We start from the raw sequence: 17,361 nt of genomic DNA, 5'->3' as shown, positions 1-17,361 counted from the left end.
AAGGGTCTGTAGTCCCTGGCCCTTGAATGGAGTGGAACCGTCATGCTGCCTTTCTCCCCCACTTCCATTCCAACTCAGTGTTGTGACTCTTGAAGATGTGAATACATTTATGTTCACACCCCCTGCTTCTAATCCAGCTTGACATGTGCCTGGCAAGGAAACTGTGACCAAGGGATGTGAAGGGACTTGACCAAGGCCACAGGGCCTGGCACTGGGGCCAAGGGGGGTCCAGGGGATGATGAGTGAGTGGCAGGCAGGCGTGGCCTTCTGCAGCAGCTGACTTCACTGTGAAGCCATCCCGTCTTGTCCTCTGTGAGACCTGCTGGGGGTGTTGGGATTCAGTATCCCAGAAAGAGCTGGCACTGGGGTGAAGGAAGTCCCCGCCCAGTCCCTCTTCTAGGAAGGCTGGGCAGGACTGGTTTAGGAGTTGCCTCCTCTGGGTCAGGACGTCAGCTTCTGCTCTGCAGGCTGCATTGTGTGGGTCCTGCCCAGGTTCATGGTTCCTCTTCGGGGGCTGTGGGGACCACTGGCACTTATATTGAGGGGCACACGGTGTCTTCAGAACGCCTGGCTGGTGTAAGCTGGTTAGGAGCCCTTAGCTGGGGTTGTTGTGCTGTTGGTGGGGAGAGGCAGCCTGGGGCCTCCGGAGAGCCACCGGCCCACCACTCTGTAATTGTGCATGAGTCACTCTGCCTCCCTGCTCGCAGTCCTCGTGTCCCTGCCTTCCTGGGGTCCTGAGAAGTGGGCTTTGTGGTGGTTGGGAGCGAGTAAGGGGATTCCTTGGCTCTCCGCCTCCCTGCCCTGTGTGCCCGGCATACCTGAGCTCCACAACCTCCCTGCACCTCAGATCCTGGGAGAAGAGCAGAAAGCTCGGGTGTGACTTTTTTTTTTTTTTTTTTTTTTTTGAGACCGAGTCTTGCTTTGTCGCCCAGGCTAGAGTTCAGTAGCACGATCTCGGCTCACTGCAGCCTCTGCCTCCCAGGTTCAAGCGATTCTCTTGCCTCAGCCTCCTGAGTAGCTGGGAATATAGGCGTCCGCACCACCGCGCCCAGCTGATTTTTGTATTTTTAGTAGAGACGGGGTTTTGCCATGTTGGCCAGGCTGGTCTCGAACTCCTGACCTCAGATGTGATTTCTTGTTTGGTGTTTGGCGATGGGGCTGTGAAGCTGTGAGTTTGATGTCAGTTTATCTCCTGCAAAAGAATGGCCTTCTGATTCCTCCCACCCAGCCTGGGTTGACATCTGCATTTCTGCTTGTGCTTCATCTGCAGGACTGACCCCTTTAGGCAGAAGGAGTGGGTCTGCATTGGGGGTTGGAATCCTCATGGGCCTCAGAAGTCTTGGGGCCTTCTGCCTTGTGGATGGCCTCCCTCCTAGCCAGCTCCCCCGAGGGGTCTGGGCAGCTCTGCTCCACCTGAAGGCTCTGGATGCTCCTATTTCTGGTATTCTTGGCACCTTTGAGTCCCAAGACCATTAGGGACCTTGGTGCCCATCTCATCTGATGCCGTCATACGGATGACTTATGCCCCATCTATAGTATCCCCATAGAGCACATTCCCATGTGGGCTTGCATGCCTCCACGGACAGGCTGCTCCCTGCCTCCCCAGCAGCTTCCTCCGTCTAGAAAGTTCCACATCGTATGGAGCCCAGAAGGATACCTCTCCCCTAGTTCTCTTCTCAGGACCTTGCAGAATGTGGTGAATTTGGTTCTCAGGAAGTCTCTTCCATTCTCTACCTCAGAGATTGTATCCTCAGAGACTTCTCTCTAGGCTGAGTCTAAGGCTGGAGAAGGCAGAGTGGGCTTCCTGGGGAGGTGGGCTTCCTGGGGAGGTGGCCTTCTTATATCCCCTGGGCCTTATTATCTCTGCCTCTGGTAAGAGTCTGGGCAGCTTGGAGACCTGAGACCTGATCTGAAAATAGCCTAGCCCAGGTTGTAAGACATGGCAGTAGGCTGGGGAGGCCACAACAGTGGCTTACTGGGGCCCTAGGGGAAGAAAGTGGTCTGGCTTCTGCTTTTCAAGCAGGATCAGACATTCCAGGAGGCTGAGAAGGCCGTCTGTCTTCCTAGCCTCTCGCAGCATGCTCACCTGCCACTGCAGCCAGAGCCCCCTCACTGGAGGTAGCCAGGGGCTGTGAGTAGTGCTTCCTCCCCTGTCAACCAGCACCCAGCTCCTTGCTGAGCTCCTCTCTGCCTGGCCCTGCCCCCTGCCACTTAGGCGCATCTTGCCTAAGTGTCTGCAGGCCCCTGAGACCTGGGCTCTGTGCAAGGAGCACTGGATTTAGAGGCAGAACTTCTGGCCTCCTCCTGCCAGTATCACTGGGGGCTGTCGCACGAGTCTGAGGGGAAGGCCAGCACCTTGCATGCTGTCCAGTATCACTGCATCGGAGAGTGTAATATTTCATTACCATGTGCAATGATGGTAATGGCAGCACAGAAAGGCCTTGGAGACCATCCAGGCCAACCTTGTCATTTAGATGCTGAGTCGAACCCCAGAAGGGACGAGGTCACACGACAAGTCCCTGGCAGAGCTGGAGCTAAAATCCAGGTGTCCCCACCATCTAGCCAGTGGCCAGCCCCGCCCATTACTCCACAGAAACCCTTTGCTGGAGTAAGGCACAGGAGAGGTGCCTCCATGGCTGTGGCAGTGGCACCGGCCTGGCCTGGGACTCACCTTCCTCATTTTGCAAAGCGACTGGGCCTTTTGGCTCCAGCTGTGCCCACCAGAAACGCTGGGCCTGGGGGCAGGCATGCGGTCCCTATGGTCTTGTTAAGACAGCTGGCTCCTCCAGCCTGGGGGCCGCTGCCCTATAGCAGGACACTTTCTCTCACTTCCTGGCTCATATGGGGCTGCCTTGCATTCCACCTTGGGTGGCAACAGGGTCCTCAGGAGCCCACCTGAGACCCCACGCCCAGCTTTTTGGCTCATCAGGCTCATTTGGTGGCCTAGACCATGGCTTGAATTTATGGTCTGAGATGCAGCCTGGTGTGATCGCTTCCAGGCCCCTAAGACCCAAAGATGCCCAAACTATTGGAGCAGGAGGGACCTGGGCAGCCAGTCTACTTAATCCCCTTCTCATCCCATTTCCCAGATTTGAGCCCTGAGGCCAGAGAGGGAAGGAATCCAGCTGCAGAGCTGCAGGCAGGAACCCATGTCCTCCCAGCCTCACTGGCCTGGTCTCCCCCTACTTCCACCCTTTGCGCCCGAGGCTGTCCTTGGCCTGCCCAGGCTTTGTGTGGAGTGAAGGACGATGGGGGACAATGGGCAAAGTAGCAACTGCTACTTTTCCCTCAGGGCTCCTCTAGGCCTCTGCCAGGCTCTGCATCCCTTCCAGTTCTGGGGAGCCCATGCACTGGGAGAGTCCTGCTGGTGGGGCCTCGTGCCAGCCTGAGAACAAGGCTTCCTGGCTGGGCTTGAGTCCCCAGCACTCTAGCCCTGGGGAGGGCAGAGTCTGGGGTCCTTTTGTGCCTCCCCTCGCCCAGCTACCCAAGGAAGGTGGATTCACATATTCCTTCGTCAAGTTTATCAAGCACCTACTATGTGCCAGGCACTCTTCCAGGCCCTGGGGATACACTGGTGAACTTGACAGGGGCCCTGCTTACATTCTAGTAGGCGAGACAGTCAGCAGGTCAACAGCTTAATGCATGACGTCATGCTGAGTTATAATCAGTGCTTTGAAGAAAAATAAACCAGGATAAGGTGATGTAGGGACATGAGTGGGTGATGGGGCTTCTTTAGATGGGGTGGTCAGGGAAGGCTTCTCTGAAGAGGCTGCATTTGAGCAGATACCTCAGGGAGACAGGGAAGTGAACTCCATGAACATTTGGGAGAAGAGCTCTCCAGGCAGTGGGAACAGCATGTGCAAAGGCCCTGTGGCAGATGCTTGTTTGGCATGGTCTGGGAAAAGCAGGGAGGCCAGTGTGGCTAGATGGAGTGAGGGAAGGAGAGAGTGGGGAGGAAGTCAACAGAGTGATTAGGGACCAGGTGATAAGGGACAGAGAGCCTTATCAAGCACAGGAAGGGCTTCTGACTTCATGCTCAGTGATTTGGAAGCCACTGAAGGATTTTAAGTAAAGGACTGAGGCTATCAGATGTGTCCTCTAAGATCTCTGGCTGATGAGCTGAGAATAGACTGAAGGGACAAGGGTGGACACAAGGAGACCATCTGGGCAGCATTTACAGGAACCTAGGAAAGGATGCTGGTGGCTTGGACCAGAGTGTTCAGTGGAGGTAGTGAAACAAGGTCGGATCCTGAATGTATTTTAAAGATTGACTGAGGCTGTGGCCAGGAGCCCACTGGGAATGCCTGTTCACCTCCGTGAAACAGGCTGAGCTAGAGAACTGGCTCAAGTTACTGTGTCCTGGGAGTCTGAGCCCTTCTCCTTTTGTGCTTGTCACCTCCTATGCCTCAGCCACTCTGTCATAAGGTGCCCATTTAACAATTGGAAAAAGAGAGGCATAGTGGGTCTTCCTGATACCCTCGTCTACCCTTGGAATTCTGATATTCTGCATTTGGTCTCTCTCATCCCCTCTGGCTGATTCCCTGGCATTCATCCCCTACATGTTCATACACTCCACTCTATGCACCGTAGTTTCCCAACATGTTAGTCTTCCTCTCTCCCGAGGCCTTTGCATATGCCAGTTCCTCCACCTCCACTCTTCAGTCAGGTGAACTCCTACCCATCCTTAAGAGCCCAGCTCAAAAGCTGCCATCTTTGAACTCTCTCCCCTGACACTCTCAGGCACTGAGGATTTCTTCTCCACTGAAGATTCTACTCCTCTCCCTCCCACACTCTATTGCAAGGGATCAACTGCGTCGGGCTGGGTCTGTGCCTTCCTTCACACCTCCTCTTTCTGTTCTGTGTCCTCACAGCCTGGCCCAGGGCCAGCACAGAGGAGGGAACAAAAACATTTCAGTGTATTCCTGGAGCAGTAGTTGGTTACTATGGAAACAAGGAAGTGTTGCAACTTCCTGAACTTGAGGTTGGGGTCAAAGAGGGCAGCTCTATCTTGGCCACACAAGATCAACCCCCGATGGCCATCCTGAGGTTCTTATTAATTCAAAGTCACTTCGGACAGGCTCTTTCCCATCCCTGAGCCTCAGCTTACCCCATCAATAAGATGCAGGTGTTGGGACTGCTTGGCTGTCTGCTCTAACATTCTGTATCCTTGTGCCTCCAATCCTGCCATATGAACACAGGCAGGTCCTTTGCCCTCTTTGAGCCTCAGTTTCCCTATTTTGTTGACCTGTCTCCAAGAACATAGCTGCCTGAGTCAAGCAACTCCAGAATCCTAGGGTCAGCGGCTGGGCTGGCCGTTGATGATTGAACTGGGATTCTTGTGACTTGCAGAGGCACAAAGAGGGAAGTCCTGCTTTCCAGGGTGGCGGGGTGGGGGTGGGGGAATGAGGCAGCAGGAGGGTGGGTTGGTAGGGATAATCCAGGCCGGCTCACTCTGGCCTGAACCTGCACGGGCCCCTGGGTCTCCTTTCTTCACCTTGAAGGTGGCAGGAGCTAGTGCTTGCCAGGGGCCCTTGGCTCTGCCAGACGCTGCCCGCTCCGCATTCTGGTGCCATGTCATGTAGATCCCGGCCTGTGCTCTGAGGGCCACAGGTCCTGGGGTGGCCCCAGAGGCTGCCTGCTGCCTGTGGTAGCAGGGCTGAGTGGGTGGGCAGCATGTTCTCATTGTGTCTCTTCTCTCTCCACTTCATTGCTCAGAAGCCAAGAGTTAGCCAAGCACAAAACCACAGCCTGGCTGCTGGCACCCTCCTCTGCAGCCCTGCAGCACCTAGGCAGGCTGGTTCTGGGGGCTCAGCACCAGTCACCAGGGCTCGGATGTAGCCTCCTCAAGCTGGGGGTGTGGGTCAAGGGGCCAACATGCCCAGCGTGGCGCCAGGCCCGCAGTTGAGTTCCCACCTGCCATTTGCATGTGCCATTGGGCAGAGTGGGCAGAGGCCTCAGCCCGCATAATGGCCCACCCTGACTCCTGCCTGGCACTCAGGTGCCGTCTGGCCTGCACCAGACCCAGAAAGAGTGACCTGGGATGAGAGGCCCTCCATGGCTCTCTGGGCCTGCCTGCTCATCTGAAAAATGGGCAGAGGGTGCCCGCCTCCCCGGGCCACTAGGAGGGGAAGCAGAGGAAGGCAGCTTGTGACCTCCAGAGCCCAATAAGCGCACTTGTTAGGATTACCAGCAGCAGGCAACAGGCTTCAGCCCAAGAGATGCCCCTGAGAACCTCTTTTTCAGGAAACAAAAGCCCAAACCTTTTCAGATTGAGACTCTTACTGTGGGAATGAGAAGTGCCTCTCTGTTTCTGAGCCGTGCCCAGTGGCCAGGGACCTGAGTAGCCATCACAACGTGCCTTTCCTGCCTGCCACTGCTCCCTGGCTTTCTAGGGTTGGAGTTGGATGAAACCCCTGGGGCAGCACCGGGCACTGGAAGGGCCCTGGTAAGGGAAAGGATACCCACTGCCCATCTCTGCCACCCGTCAGCTTCCTGACCCTGACAAGCCCTTGTCTCTCTGCCCTCTGTGCATTGAGGCCTCTTCTAGCTGGGACTCTCCTTCGGAGCCTACTGGAGCATTTTTGCCTCCAGGATAGGTGAGGCTCCCTACTCCAGACCCCCAGGATGTAATGTGGGTCTCACCTCAACTCACAAAATTCTCACTTCTGTTAAAAAAGGGCCTTGCCATGGTTGACGGGGATTTGCACTTCACCTTGTGGACAGTGACAGAATGCGTCTTCCCGCCCCTCCTTACCTGGCAAACTTTGTCATTACCTCCTCCCAGGGACCTCCTAGGCATTCTCCTCTGGACTCCCTCAGCCCTCAGCCTTCTCCTCCTCCCTGTACCAGCTAGGTCAGACAAGACCTGGAGCAGAGAAGGTGCCCAATAAAGCCTGATGAGTTCTTGAATGATCGAGTGAAAGCCCTCAGGTATCCAGATAGTTCAGTTGGCCAGAAAGCCCATTTTTCTCAGATTTTACTCAGTTACGTTTGCTTGTTCAGCATATAGAATCCTTTTTATTTTTATTACTTCATTTTATTTTGTAGAAACTGGGTCTCAGTCTGTCACCCAGGCTGGAGTACAGTGGTGTGATCATGGCTTACTGCAGTCGCGAACTCCTGGACTCAAGTGATCCTCCCACCTCTGCCTACTGAGTAGCTGGGACTACCGGCACAAGCCATCACCCCGGCTAATTAAAAAAATTTTTTTTTTTTTTGTGAAGATGAGGTCTTGCTTTGTTACCTAGGCTGGTAGGATCTTTTGTTATTTATTTTTTATTTTTTTATTTTTAGTTTTTTTTAAAGATAATCTTTTTGGAAGCTCTGTGGCCAGGACTGATTCTGTGTACCTTTGGCCAATCTCTTCCTTTTAGAACCAGGGTTTCCTGACTTGCATTTTTGCATTTCTTTTATTTACCTGGTCTGTGCAACTATTTTTTTCTCTTTTGGATTCCATATAGCAAATAATTCTGCCTCTCCTTTTATTTGAATTTCTCATGCCAAAAAGGCAGGGAGGGTTAGTAAACACTGCTTTGTTCTTTGTTTTGTTAAGTGTTTTTAACTTCTTAGTGTGTTAGATTAGATTTTATCTGCCTTTCCTACCTGCCTTAACCCCAGGCCTCTAACCCTCCACCTTCCCATTGCTTGTTCACTGGCATTGTGTCTCCTAGGACAGCTGTGTGTGGTAGCGCATGTTGCGCACTGCACAACTTGGAGGTGGTACTCACATTTTAGTTCCCTCACATTATACATGTATTAGATGATTTTTTGGCAGGTGGTGGTAAAGTGTTGGAGGAAGGGGAGCCTGGTTCTAATTCTCATAAAGCCACCTTGGATTAGGAGTAGGCTGACATTGTCCCATGGTCCTGGCTGAAATTGGGAAGTCATTTTGACTGCTCCCCAGGGCTGTACCCCATGACATTGGGTGTCCATGTCCCCATTGCCCTGCCCAGAGCATGGCTTATGGGAGTGTGTAGTCAGGGAACTGATGTCTTTGGACTCCACCTTCTGGATGTTTCTCCAGCCACCTCTCCTGTCTACCTCCCCAGGCAGCAATCTTCTCCCTCAGGTGTCTACCTCCAGCTTCCCCTTCTCCATTGCCCCTTCACTTGGCTACCAGTGTGAACCTGAATAAAAGGCACCCCTGATCTATCACCTCTTCCACTCTACTTAAAACTCCTTCATGCCTCTCTACTATCTACAATCTGAAATTCAGTGCCCTTCATTCTCTGGCCCCAGGTGAACTTTCACTTGTGTGGGCTTTGCACATTGTGTTCCTCTCTGCTCTGTCTGCCTGGAGAACTCCTAGGCATCCTGCAAACTCTGCCCAAGCCTCACCTTGCCCTCATGCACCAGCTAAGTCAAGCGGATTGGTCCTCCCCTTGCCCCAATTCCCCAGGCACTGTTTCCTGACCAGTGTTGCAGCCCTTGCTTGGCAGGATCACAGCTACCTTTAGAATACCACAGCCACCGCCAGGCTCTGACTCCCTGTCACCCAGCAGCACCAGCTTGGATCTAGCAAACATCCCAGTGCGCTCCCTGCAAGTTGAATAATACATGATGGCTACCCTTTCCCAGAGCTGGTCGGTTTTGTGGTGTGGACCATGTGCATGGTCTGACCCCTGGCCCCTTCTTTGGCCTTTCCCCTGCCAGCCAGAGCCAGAGAGATGGCTGGGCCATGCCAGGCTCCCAGGAGCGCTTCGTGGGTCAGGTTGTTTTGCCCAAAGCTACCGGGTCTGAGGATACCTGTGAGCTTGCTGTGCCTGCATTGCCGCTGCCCAGGCTTGGCTTCCTGGGAGAATTGGCTCGGCAACAGCAGCCTGGGCCAGGCCACAAGGCTTCTTGGGCAAAACTCCCTGGGCAGGGCCAGGGGCTGGGGCCTCATATGCACTGCCTGTGCACTAGGCGAGTCTGTGGGCAAATGAGCTCCAGCTTGCCATGGTGCTGGGGGAGGGCCACCCTTCTGCTGGGTAAACACGGGTGTTCAGGCCTGCCTAGGCACGGCCCTGGGTTCTGTCAGTTAAAGGTGCAGGACAGCATTTTGTCGAGCCGGGAGTTGCCAGTGAGAGGGTGACAGAGAGGGACACATGGGAACCTTCACCAACTTTCCCTGGGACTCGGCCCCTGCAGGCTTTAAGCAGAGGCTGCAGGAGGCTTAGGGGTCCCTGGGCCAGGACTACTGTTCCGACTCTGAGATCTTTTTTCTGCTGCAATGCTGGCTGCTTTCTGGGACCTGGGGAAGGTGGGTGGGCTGTGAGCAGGTGTGTTTCCTAAGCCAGGTCTGAGACCAGAGCTTCCATTTAGCGGTCCCCACTGCAAATCCATTTCAGTCCTTGCTCTCCCAGGCAAAGCTCACATCCTTGGGAACATCCTTCCTGCACTAGGCATGGTACTTTGGGGTCTGGAGACTGTTGCAGCACCCCTCTGAAGTGGGTGGTATTATCCCATTTTGCAGAGGAGGAAGCTGGAGTTCAGAGTGCTGAACTTGTTCAGCCTCCACAGCTGCGCAGGAAATCAGGTCTTCTACTCCCTACGTGAGGCCACAGCTTGATTTTTCTTTTCTGGTCCGTGGCTTTTCTGGTCCGATAATGTACAAACAAGTATCCTGTGGACATGGTTGTCTGCCCCTGCCCCTCCGACAGGACAGCGCTGAGCAGGTACCTGGGCTGGTGCCACACTTGGGGAGGTGGACAGGTAGCCTCAGAGCCCGAAGCAACTGGTGGGGTTCATTCCCACGGAGGAGAGGTTCTCCATGGTCCACGGCCGAAGCCTTTGCATGTCAGATCCTTCTCCCCACCCAGATGGAGCCAAGTGGGCCCCACATCAGTGAAGGAAAAAGTAGCCCTTGGCTCTTGTGCAAACACAAATTGTGGAAGAGTGGCATCGACAACACGGGGTGCTCCCCATCCATCCGGCTCACTTTCCTTCTACGAGATGAACTCAGCTCAGGGTGTTTTGTGCCTTCTCCGGTTTGCTCTCGTTTGGTTTTGGTCTGGTACCATTGAAGTCTTTGCCTCCTTCCAACAGAAGCACTGGACCCCTCTCCCTGGGCCCTGAAAACCCGGAGGGGCCCTGGGACTGCTGTGTTGGATCAGAGGAGTCAGGTAGAAATTGGGGGTTCTGGGTGCAGGGGGCACTTGAGGTGCCTGCTGCATGCTCCCTGAAGGCAAAATCCCAGGGAGGATGTGTCAGTTCCGAGGGCTGCTGAGATCACCACCTCCGTGGGCATGAGCAAGACCCTGTTGGCCGCACCTGGGACAGCCTTCCTGGGCAGGGCCAGTCCTACCCCCTCCTTTGTCCCTCTCCCACTCCCCTGACCCCACCCCCTACCCCTCAGGCCGCCTGCTCCCATTTTACCCAGGCACATGTCCATGTGTGCCCTTACAAGCTCCTGGCTTTCGGAAGAGAGGGGACAGGTTTAGAGCGACGGGATGCGCTGGAGTGTAATTTTATTTCTGTGACTCTCCTTTCAAGCTGTCACGGTAAATCTATTTTACTTGTCACTTTGTAAATCATTATGCAGGATTAAGCCTTTTACCAGCTTTTAAGGCTTCTGCAGCCAGAGACAACTCCACCTCTCCCTCATCCTGCCTTCTTTCCCTCACCTTCCTTCTGAATGACCCTACTGCTGTGTCTTAAGGCTCAGTTAGAATTTAAGTGGGGACCCAGGAGACAGCTTGCTGTCATTGAGTTTAGCTGCCCCATTTTACAGGTGGGAAAACAATCCCTGGAGAGGGAGGGACTCCCAGTTGCAGTGCCTGGGGTGCTCAGTGTTTTCTGGTGCCCCTGAGCAGTGGGGAGGGAAGTTGCTGAAAGCAACCGAGCCTGGGCATGGGACTTGGAGGGTTTTTTTCTCATCCCCCATGGGGACCTGGAGGCCCCCTGTGGCTGTGGCAAGATTGCTCAGGACCCACAAGGAGACCCTGTTTGGAAGAGGAGACGTACTTGGTGGGAGACAAGGACCTTCTGTCCCCTCCCAGGGTGTGGGGCTGGTGGGGTAGGGGACTGGTGACAGGAAGCTGGAGGTGGGAATGTGGTCACAGTCGCCCTACTGGCATGTGGGATCCCATTTATTTATTTCTCCAGAAATATGTGTCCTTCTCCAGAGAATGCTTTGAGGTGCAAGAACAATGAAGCCATGTGCTGAGATGTTGAGAGTTGCAGATAGTGGCCGGGACTACTAGGCCAAGAGCCAGCAGTGTGCAGCGGTGCGTTTCCCTTCACGGGTCCATCTGGAGCAGTCTGCTCACAAAACCAGAGTGAAAAGACGCTCACCCACAAGGCTGATGTGCATTGTGGGAGCTGAGGCTTGGGGGGGTGCCCACTTTGAGAAGCCAGGGATGTATGTACCCAGGGCCAGACTGCCCAGCTGGGCCATGCCGGGTTTGACAGCCTTAGGTCTTGCTGCCTTTTCCATCGGGATACACTGGCCTCATCGCCAGGTCAAGGGCTTCCTCCCTATTGCTGGGGTTCCAGGGCTGTCCTCTGCTCATCTGTACCAATAGAGGGCCCCGCCTTGGGGGGCCCACACTCACCTGTCCTGCTTCCACCACTTCCCACCTAGACCTCTGCTGTCTTGAGCCCAGATGAATTAATCTCTTGCAGCAATTTCAGTCTACCAAGAGACCTTCTCCAGCATCTTCTAGGGGAGGGTCCTGTGCTTGGGGAAGCTGGACTGGGTGACATTCATTTCCACAGCCCTCTTTGCTTTCCCTGTTCAAGCCACCATGATGTGCAATGGCAGCTGCCTTTTTTTTTTTTAACTTAAAATTTTAAAATTTTGTGAGTACATAGGTAGGTATATGTATTTATGTGGGCAACTGCCTATTTATTGGCCTATCTCTAGACTTGAGCTGTTCTGCAAAGCCAGAGCCTTGTCTCTTATCCCCTAGCACGGAGGTCATAACGGCACAGGCTAAGGCAATATTTCTCCATTAGAAGGATGGCCAAACGAAAGTCCTCAGACCCTGACCTCAAGGAGTTTCACAGTCTGCATTGGAAACAACCTTGGCTACTCAGCAGAATAGCTGCAATGAGTACTGAAAGCTTCAGAGAAATCGGCTGATAAGTTCCAAGGAGTGAGATGAGAATGAGCTAGAGTGGTCGGTGGGGAGGGGCCTCCTGGAGGAGGGGGCATTTAAGGGCTGCACTGAGGATGGAGAAGCTTTAGCTAGAACAAGGTGAGGAGTGGGAGGAAAGGTACTTCTGGGCGGTGGAACCGGCATGACCAAAGGAAGGGAGGTGTGACTGTGGGGGTGCTGGGGCAGCTCAGCCAGCACCCATGGACTTTAGGGGAAGAACAGAGGCCAAGTTTCTAGGGATGGCTGGGACCCCAGAAGGAAGCCAGGATTAGGAGGGGACACTTATCCTAGAAGTGGGGAGGGGGAGGTGTGTGACGGACAGGGTGAGGTCAGAGCAGTGTTTTAGGAGATGTAGTGACAGGGAGCCACCTGGGTTGGAGGAGACCCGAGCCTATTAATTAGGCAGGTGAGTGGAGTCCCTCAGGTGCACTTCAGGACCAACCAGGCTCCCTGTGCTGGGTGGGATGGGCCAGGGCTTAGGGAATGGTGCTGTTCCCACCAGCCCCGCTCCATGCTGAGTGGGAGAGGAGGTGGCAGCAGCAGCTGGGGCTTCTGAAGGTCTGGGTGCAGGCTTGGTCTGGCTACTCCTGTGCCTCTGTCCTCAACCTGCAAAATGGGGAGATTCTACAACTCCACCCAGCCTGTCTGCCTGCTGCTGTGAGGAGTGCCGGAGGCACAGGGAGGGGAAGTTCTTTGTGAACTGACATTGCCTGTTCTCATCCCCTTCTGGAAAACTGGTGGCTGCCGTGGCATGGCCATTTCGTGGCTGCTGGCCTCCCTCTGTTCTCCGGATTGGAGGCGACCCTAGGACCTGGGTTTCATTACCAACAAGCCATGTGATCTTGGGTCAGTCACCTCCCTCTTCCAGGCCTTGGCGTTCTCCTCCATAAATGGATCCGTGCTGATAACCTAAGCCTCGCTGCACACAGCGTGGCTGGTGTTCTGTGCTAGGAGACCCAGGCTTGGGCTGCGGCTAGGGGTGTTCCCCTGTGGGCAGAGCCCCATACCTGTTGTCACAGTAGCATCGCAACACCTCCTTATAAGCCCTGGAGCCTCAGCCAAGAGGTTTCTGTGTGTGCTTCTTGGTCTCTGGTGACTTCTAGGCCCATTTGGCATTTTCTTGCACTTCCTGCCCACTCCTGGAGGCTCCTGATTAGTCTACTTGGTTACAAACCCATATCAGATCCCTGATATCTCCCGGTAAGCCTTGCGCAAGGCATGTGCCTTTAAGTGATGCTCGTGGCTCTTTGAAATCTGGACACCAGCTGGCAGAGGGGTGGTCAGGTAGCTCGCTTTTCTATAAGATGGGTTTATTTTGTTTGTTTTTTTTTTTTTTGGAACAGATTTTGATTTTCTGATAAAAGAGCCCTTGAGATAGTGAGGAGACAGTACTGGAAGCAGCACCCCCAAAGCTGTTTGAATACAATGCAGGCAGTTGAGGGGCTGAGCTACTAGCCAGTAGGAGAGAGGGTCCTGGGGGTTCAAAGAGCAGTGGGGGAAACTGAGGTGCAGAGAGCACCCAGCAAGAGAATGGATGGGTGGCAGGTCCAAGCTTCAGATAATTATTATTCCTTCTACCGCCCCCCCCCCACCCCCCACCACACACACATTCAGGGGATGCTTTAGGTTCTCTGTACCGTGCCATGCAGTTTATGTGCATTATCTCATTTACTGTTCTGAAGAACCCTATGCAGGAAGGACTGCTGTACCCCAGTTTTATTTAATTAATTAATTAATTTATTTATTTTGAGACAGAGTCTCACTCTGTTGCTCAGGCTGTAGTGCAGTAGCGTGATCTCAGCTCACTGCAATCCCGCCTCCTGGGTTCAAGCGATTCTCCTGCCTCAGCCTCCCAAGTAACTAGGATTACAGGTGCCTGCCACCACGCCTGGCTAATTTTTGTATTTTTAGTAGAGATGGGGTTTTACCATGTTGACCAGGCTGGTCTTGAACTCCTGACCTCAAGTGATCCACCCACCTTGGCCTCCCAAAGTGCTAGGATGAGAGGTGTGAGCCACCACGCCTGGCCTGTATCCCAGTTTTACACACATGCGTACGTGATGTGCTCAGAGTGATTAGGGCAACAGAGCCAGAAGGCGTTTTAGGCAGGATTTGAATGCAGGCCTGCGAGTTCAGATCCTGGCTCCCATTACCCTATGCGCACCCTCCCATGCCCTTGCGTGCCTCTTCAGGGCCTCTCTCTGGGCCATCCCCTCCGCAAGCACTCTGCAGACAGACAGTCTTCCTCTTTCTAGGAGGTGTGGGTGCAGAGGACTTTCTGTATTGGGGAGATAAAAGAGCCCGTTAGGGATGATTTTTATCAGTTCAAGCAAGTCGGTTTGACTTACAGGAAGAAGCCAATTTGCATTTTGGGAAAGAGCTGAGTGTAAAGGCCGCAGTGAGCACTGGGTGGATTTATAAATAAACAGTCGACCGAGGGCATTGTATGTCCCCAGCTGTACAATGCTGGGTTCATATTGACACCACAGACCTGTTCCGCACGTCACAGCTGCCCTTTGAACAGAAAGGGCCTAATTGAGTAAGAGAGCGCTGCTGCTGGAAATGCCAAGGAACCCTTCCTCCGACCTGGCTTCCTCGGTACAAGTGAGCCGGGTGAGTCTGGCTGCAGCCGGCCCTGTTTACCGAGGCTGCTGGCATTGCATGCCAGGTGCAGAGCCCACGAGCGACTCAGAAGGCCGCGAACGCTGGGGCCAAGGCAGCCTCTGCTCTCCCTGCAACCCGGAGGGAGCTGGAGCCAGAGCCAGGTCCCAGGAATCTGGGGTCATTGCATAGAGGTTACCAGACAGTCTGCAGAGCTCAACGGCCTGGGTTCAAACCTTCTCGCACACTGCCACTATCGGTTACTTTGGCTTTCTAGAGCCAGATTCCTTGGCCATGAAATGGGTGCTGCTTGCTTCCCAGGTTATTTTGAGAATGAAGTGAGATGAAGTCAACAGTACATGTATCTGTCTGTTGTCCCTGCCCTGCTGTGGGATGACAGAGTGATTTTGGACAAGACCAAGGCCTCGCTGGGCATCACTGTCTTCTTCAGAAAGCAATGGGGCTGGGGCCAGGTGCGCAGTGGCTCACGCCTCTAATCCCTGCACTTTGGGAGGCCAAGGTCAGCGGATCGCTTGAGCTCAGGAGTTCGAGACTAGCCTGGGCAACACAGTGAAACCCTATCTTTACCAGAAATACAAAAACTAGCTGAGCATGGTGGTGTGCACCTTTAGTTCCAGCTACTGGGGAGGCTGAGATGAGAAGATTGCTTGAGCCCAGGAGGTCGAGGCTGTAGTGAGCCACGATTGCGCCACTGCAATCCAGCCTGGGTGACAGAGCAACACCCTGCCCCTCCTGGAAAAAAAAAAAAAAAGAGAGAGAGAAAGCAAGCAAGCAGTGGGGCTGGATGCTGATCAGAGGCCTGGGACCCTTGGGCCAGAGAGGGCTGTCCCTGCCCAGCTGGCTACAGGAGCTCTGACTCTCAGACCAGCCTAGATTCATATCCTGTGTCTTCCACTTGTGGGACCTTGGGCATTTGACTTCCTCTCAGGACCTCAGTTTTCATAGGTAGAAAGTGGGAACAATTAAGGTTGTTGGAAAGACAAAATATGCTCATGTACACTTAGTGCTCAGCATAGGGCTGGCCACATGGTGAATGCTCATAAATCAATCATATCTATAACATACATTTCAAGGGAAAAACATCTGTTTTGAGGGCAGAACACTATCTATTAAGTCAAATATTTTCCTGATTTAATTTCAATAGTACTGTTATAAAAAACAATAACCATGATACTGATAGTTAGAAGACCGCCCCTTCCAGGCCCACTTCTTTACCCCTTTGCTTTTTGGCAATAACCCTTGTGCAGAGCCAACCCCATTCTCCTGACCTAACCAGTTCTCACCTGGCCGTGCAGCCTTTCCGGGTGTCAGGCAGGTCTCTCCGGTTAGGTAAGGGAGGCCTCATCCTTCTTACCTGACCGCTCTGAGTGCGGACCTATGCTGCTTCCCATCTTCTCCAGGTGCCTGATCTATTACCTTGGGCCTGGAATGCACCTAACAAAGGCTACCACGAGGAGGCCCCTCGGTACCTGTTCATCTGCACACATCGTGCAGACCCCCCACACCCCATGTGGCTCCCGGTTAATCTTCAGGGTGCAATCAATCTCTTCCTCAGAGGCCAGACGTCATTGTTCTAAGCCTTTCTCAGATCCACATCTTGAGGCTGCTGGGGTCCCTGCATCTGTGTCCTGGTGGTCAGTTTGAAGCACCAGCAGACAGCAGCGCTAAAGGTGCCTTGTGTGTACTATGTGTGGCCATCTAGGGATGTCTCCTCTGTTGCTGAACCTGCAGATCCCCATGAGGCAGGTGGGGCCACAGGCCTCTCCCCTCTGTTTTATAGGGGAGGTAATTGAGCAGAACTTAGGACAGTTACATACTTTGCTTCAGTTGCGGGACTGGGATTTGGACCTGGCTCCTGGCCTGACTCAGGTCCTCAGCTTCCACCAGCCTTGCTGCCTCTGAAGGTTGCTGGAGAAAGGAAGCTGAACATAGAGGGTGGGTCTGGAGGAGAGGGGTAGGAGATGAGCCCAGAAGGACAAATGTTTGCACAAGGAGTTAGAAATGAGATGTCTAGGCTGGGCACGGTGGCTCATGCCTGTAATCCCAGCACTTTGGGAGGCCGAGACAGGCAGATCATGAGGTCAGGAGATCTAGACCATCCTGGCTAACATTGTGAAACCCTGTCTCTACTAAAAATACAAAAAAAATTAGCCAGGTATGGTGGTGGGCGCCTGTGGTCCCAGTTACTAGGGAGGCTGAGGCAGGAGAATGGCGTGAACCCGGGAGGCGGAAGTTGCAGTGAGCCGAGATCGCGCCACTGCACTCCAGCCTGGGCGACAGAGCGAGACTCTATCTCCAAAAAAAAGGGAAAAGAAAAGAAAAGAAATGAGATGGCTTCAAAGAACCTCCAGCAGGTGGAGGTGAGGGGTGGGAAGGGCTCTGAAACCACTGGCCGTTTTCTTGAGCACTTCTTGACCCAAAACGCTGCCTTGCGGGGTTGATAGAGACTGGCTCCTTCAGTCAATGCCGGCTTTCAGACCTGGGTGTGGGGGCCTACTGGGTGCCAGCCCCCTGCTAGGCTCTGGGAATAGGACAATGGCCAGAACAGATAAGATCCCTGTCTGCTGGGAGCCAAAGAGAGAAACCAGGTAAACAAGCCAATCATAATCAAGGACACCTTTATAAATTATGATAAGCGCCAAGAAAGAAGCAAACAGGT

General features: G+C 53.7%; 1 protein-coding gene across 5 annotated transcripts in view; it reads left to right on the top strand.

Moving 5' to 3' along the window:
* Positions 1 to 17,361, top strand: part of ZMIZ1 (zinc finger MIZ-type containing 1) — a 250,401-nt gene that overhangs the window by 10,494 nt on the left and 222,546 nt on the right. The window lies entirely within an intron of this gene.

This window comes from Pongo pygmaeus, chromosome 8 (assembly GCF_028885625.2).
Source record: "Pongo pygmaeus isolate AG05252 chromosome 8, NHGRI_mPonPyg2-v2.0_pri, whole genome shotgun sequence".
Taxonomy (NCBI): Eukaryota; Metazoa; Chordata; class Mammalia; order Primates; family Hominidae; genus Pongo; species Pongo pygmaeus.
Note: the sequence above shows the minus strand (reverse complement) of the source record. Positions and strands in the feature narration are given on the sequence as shown.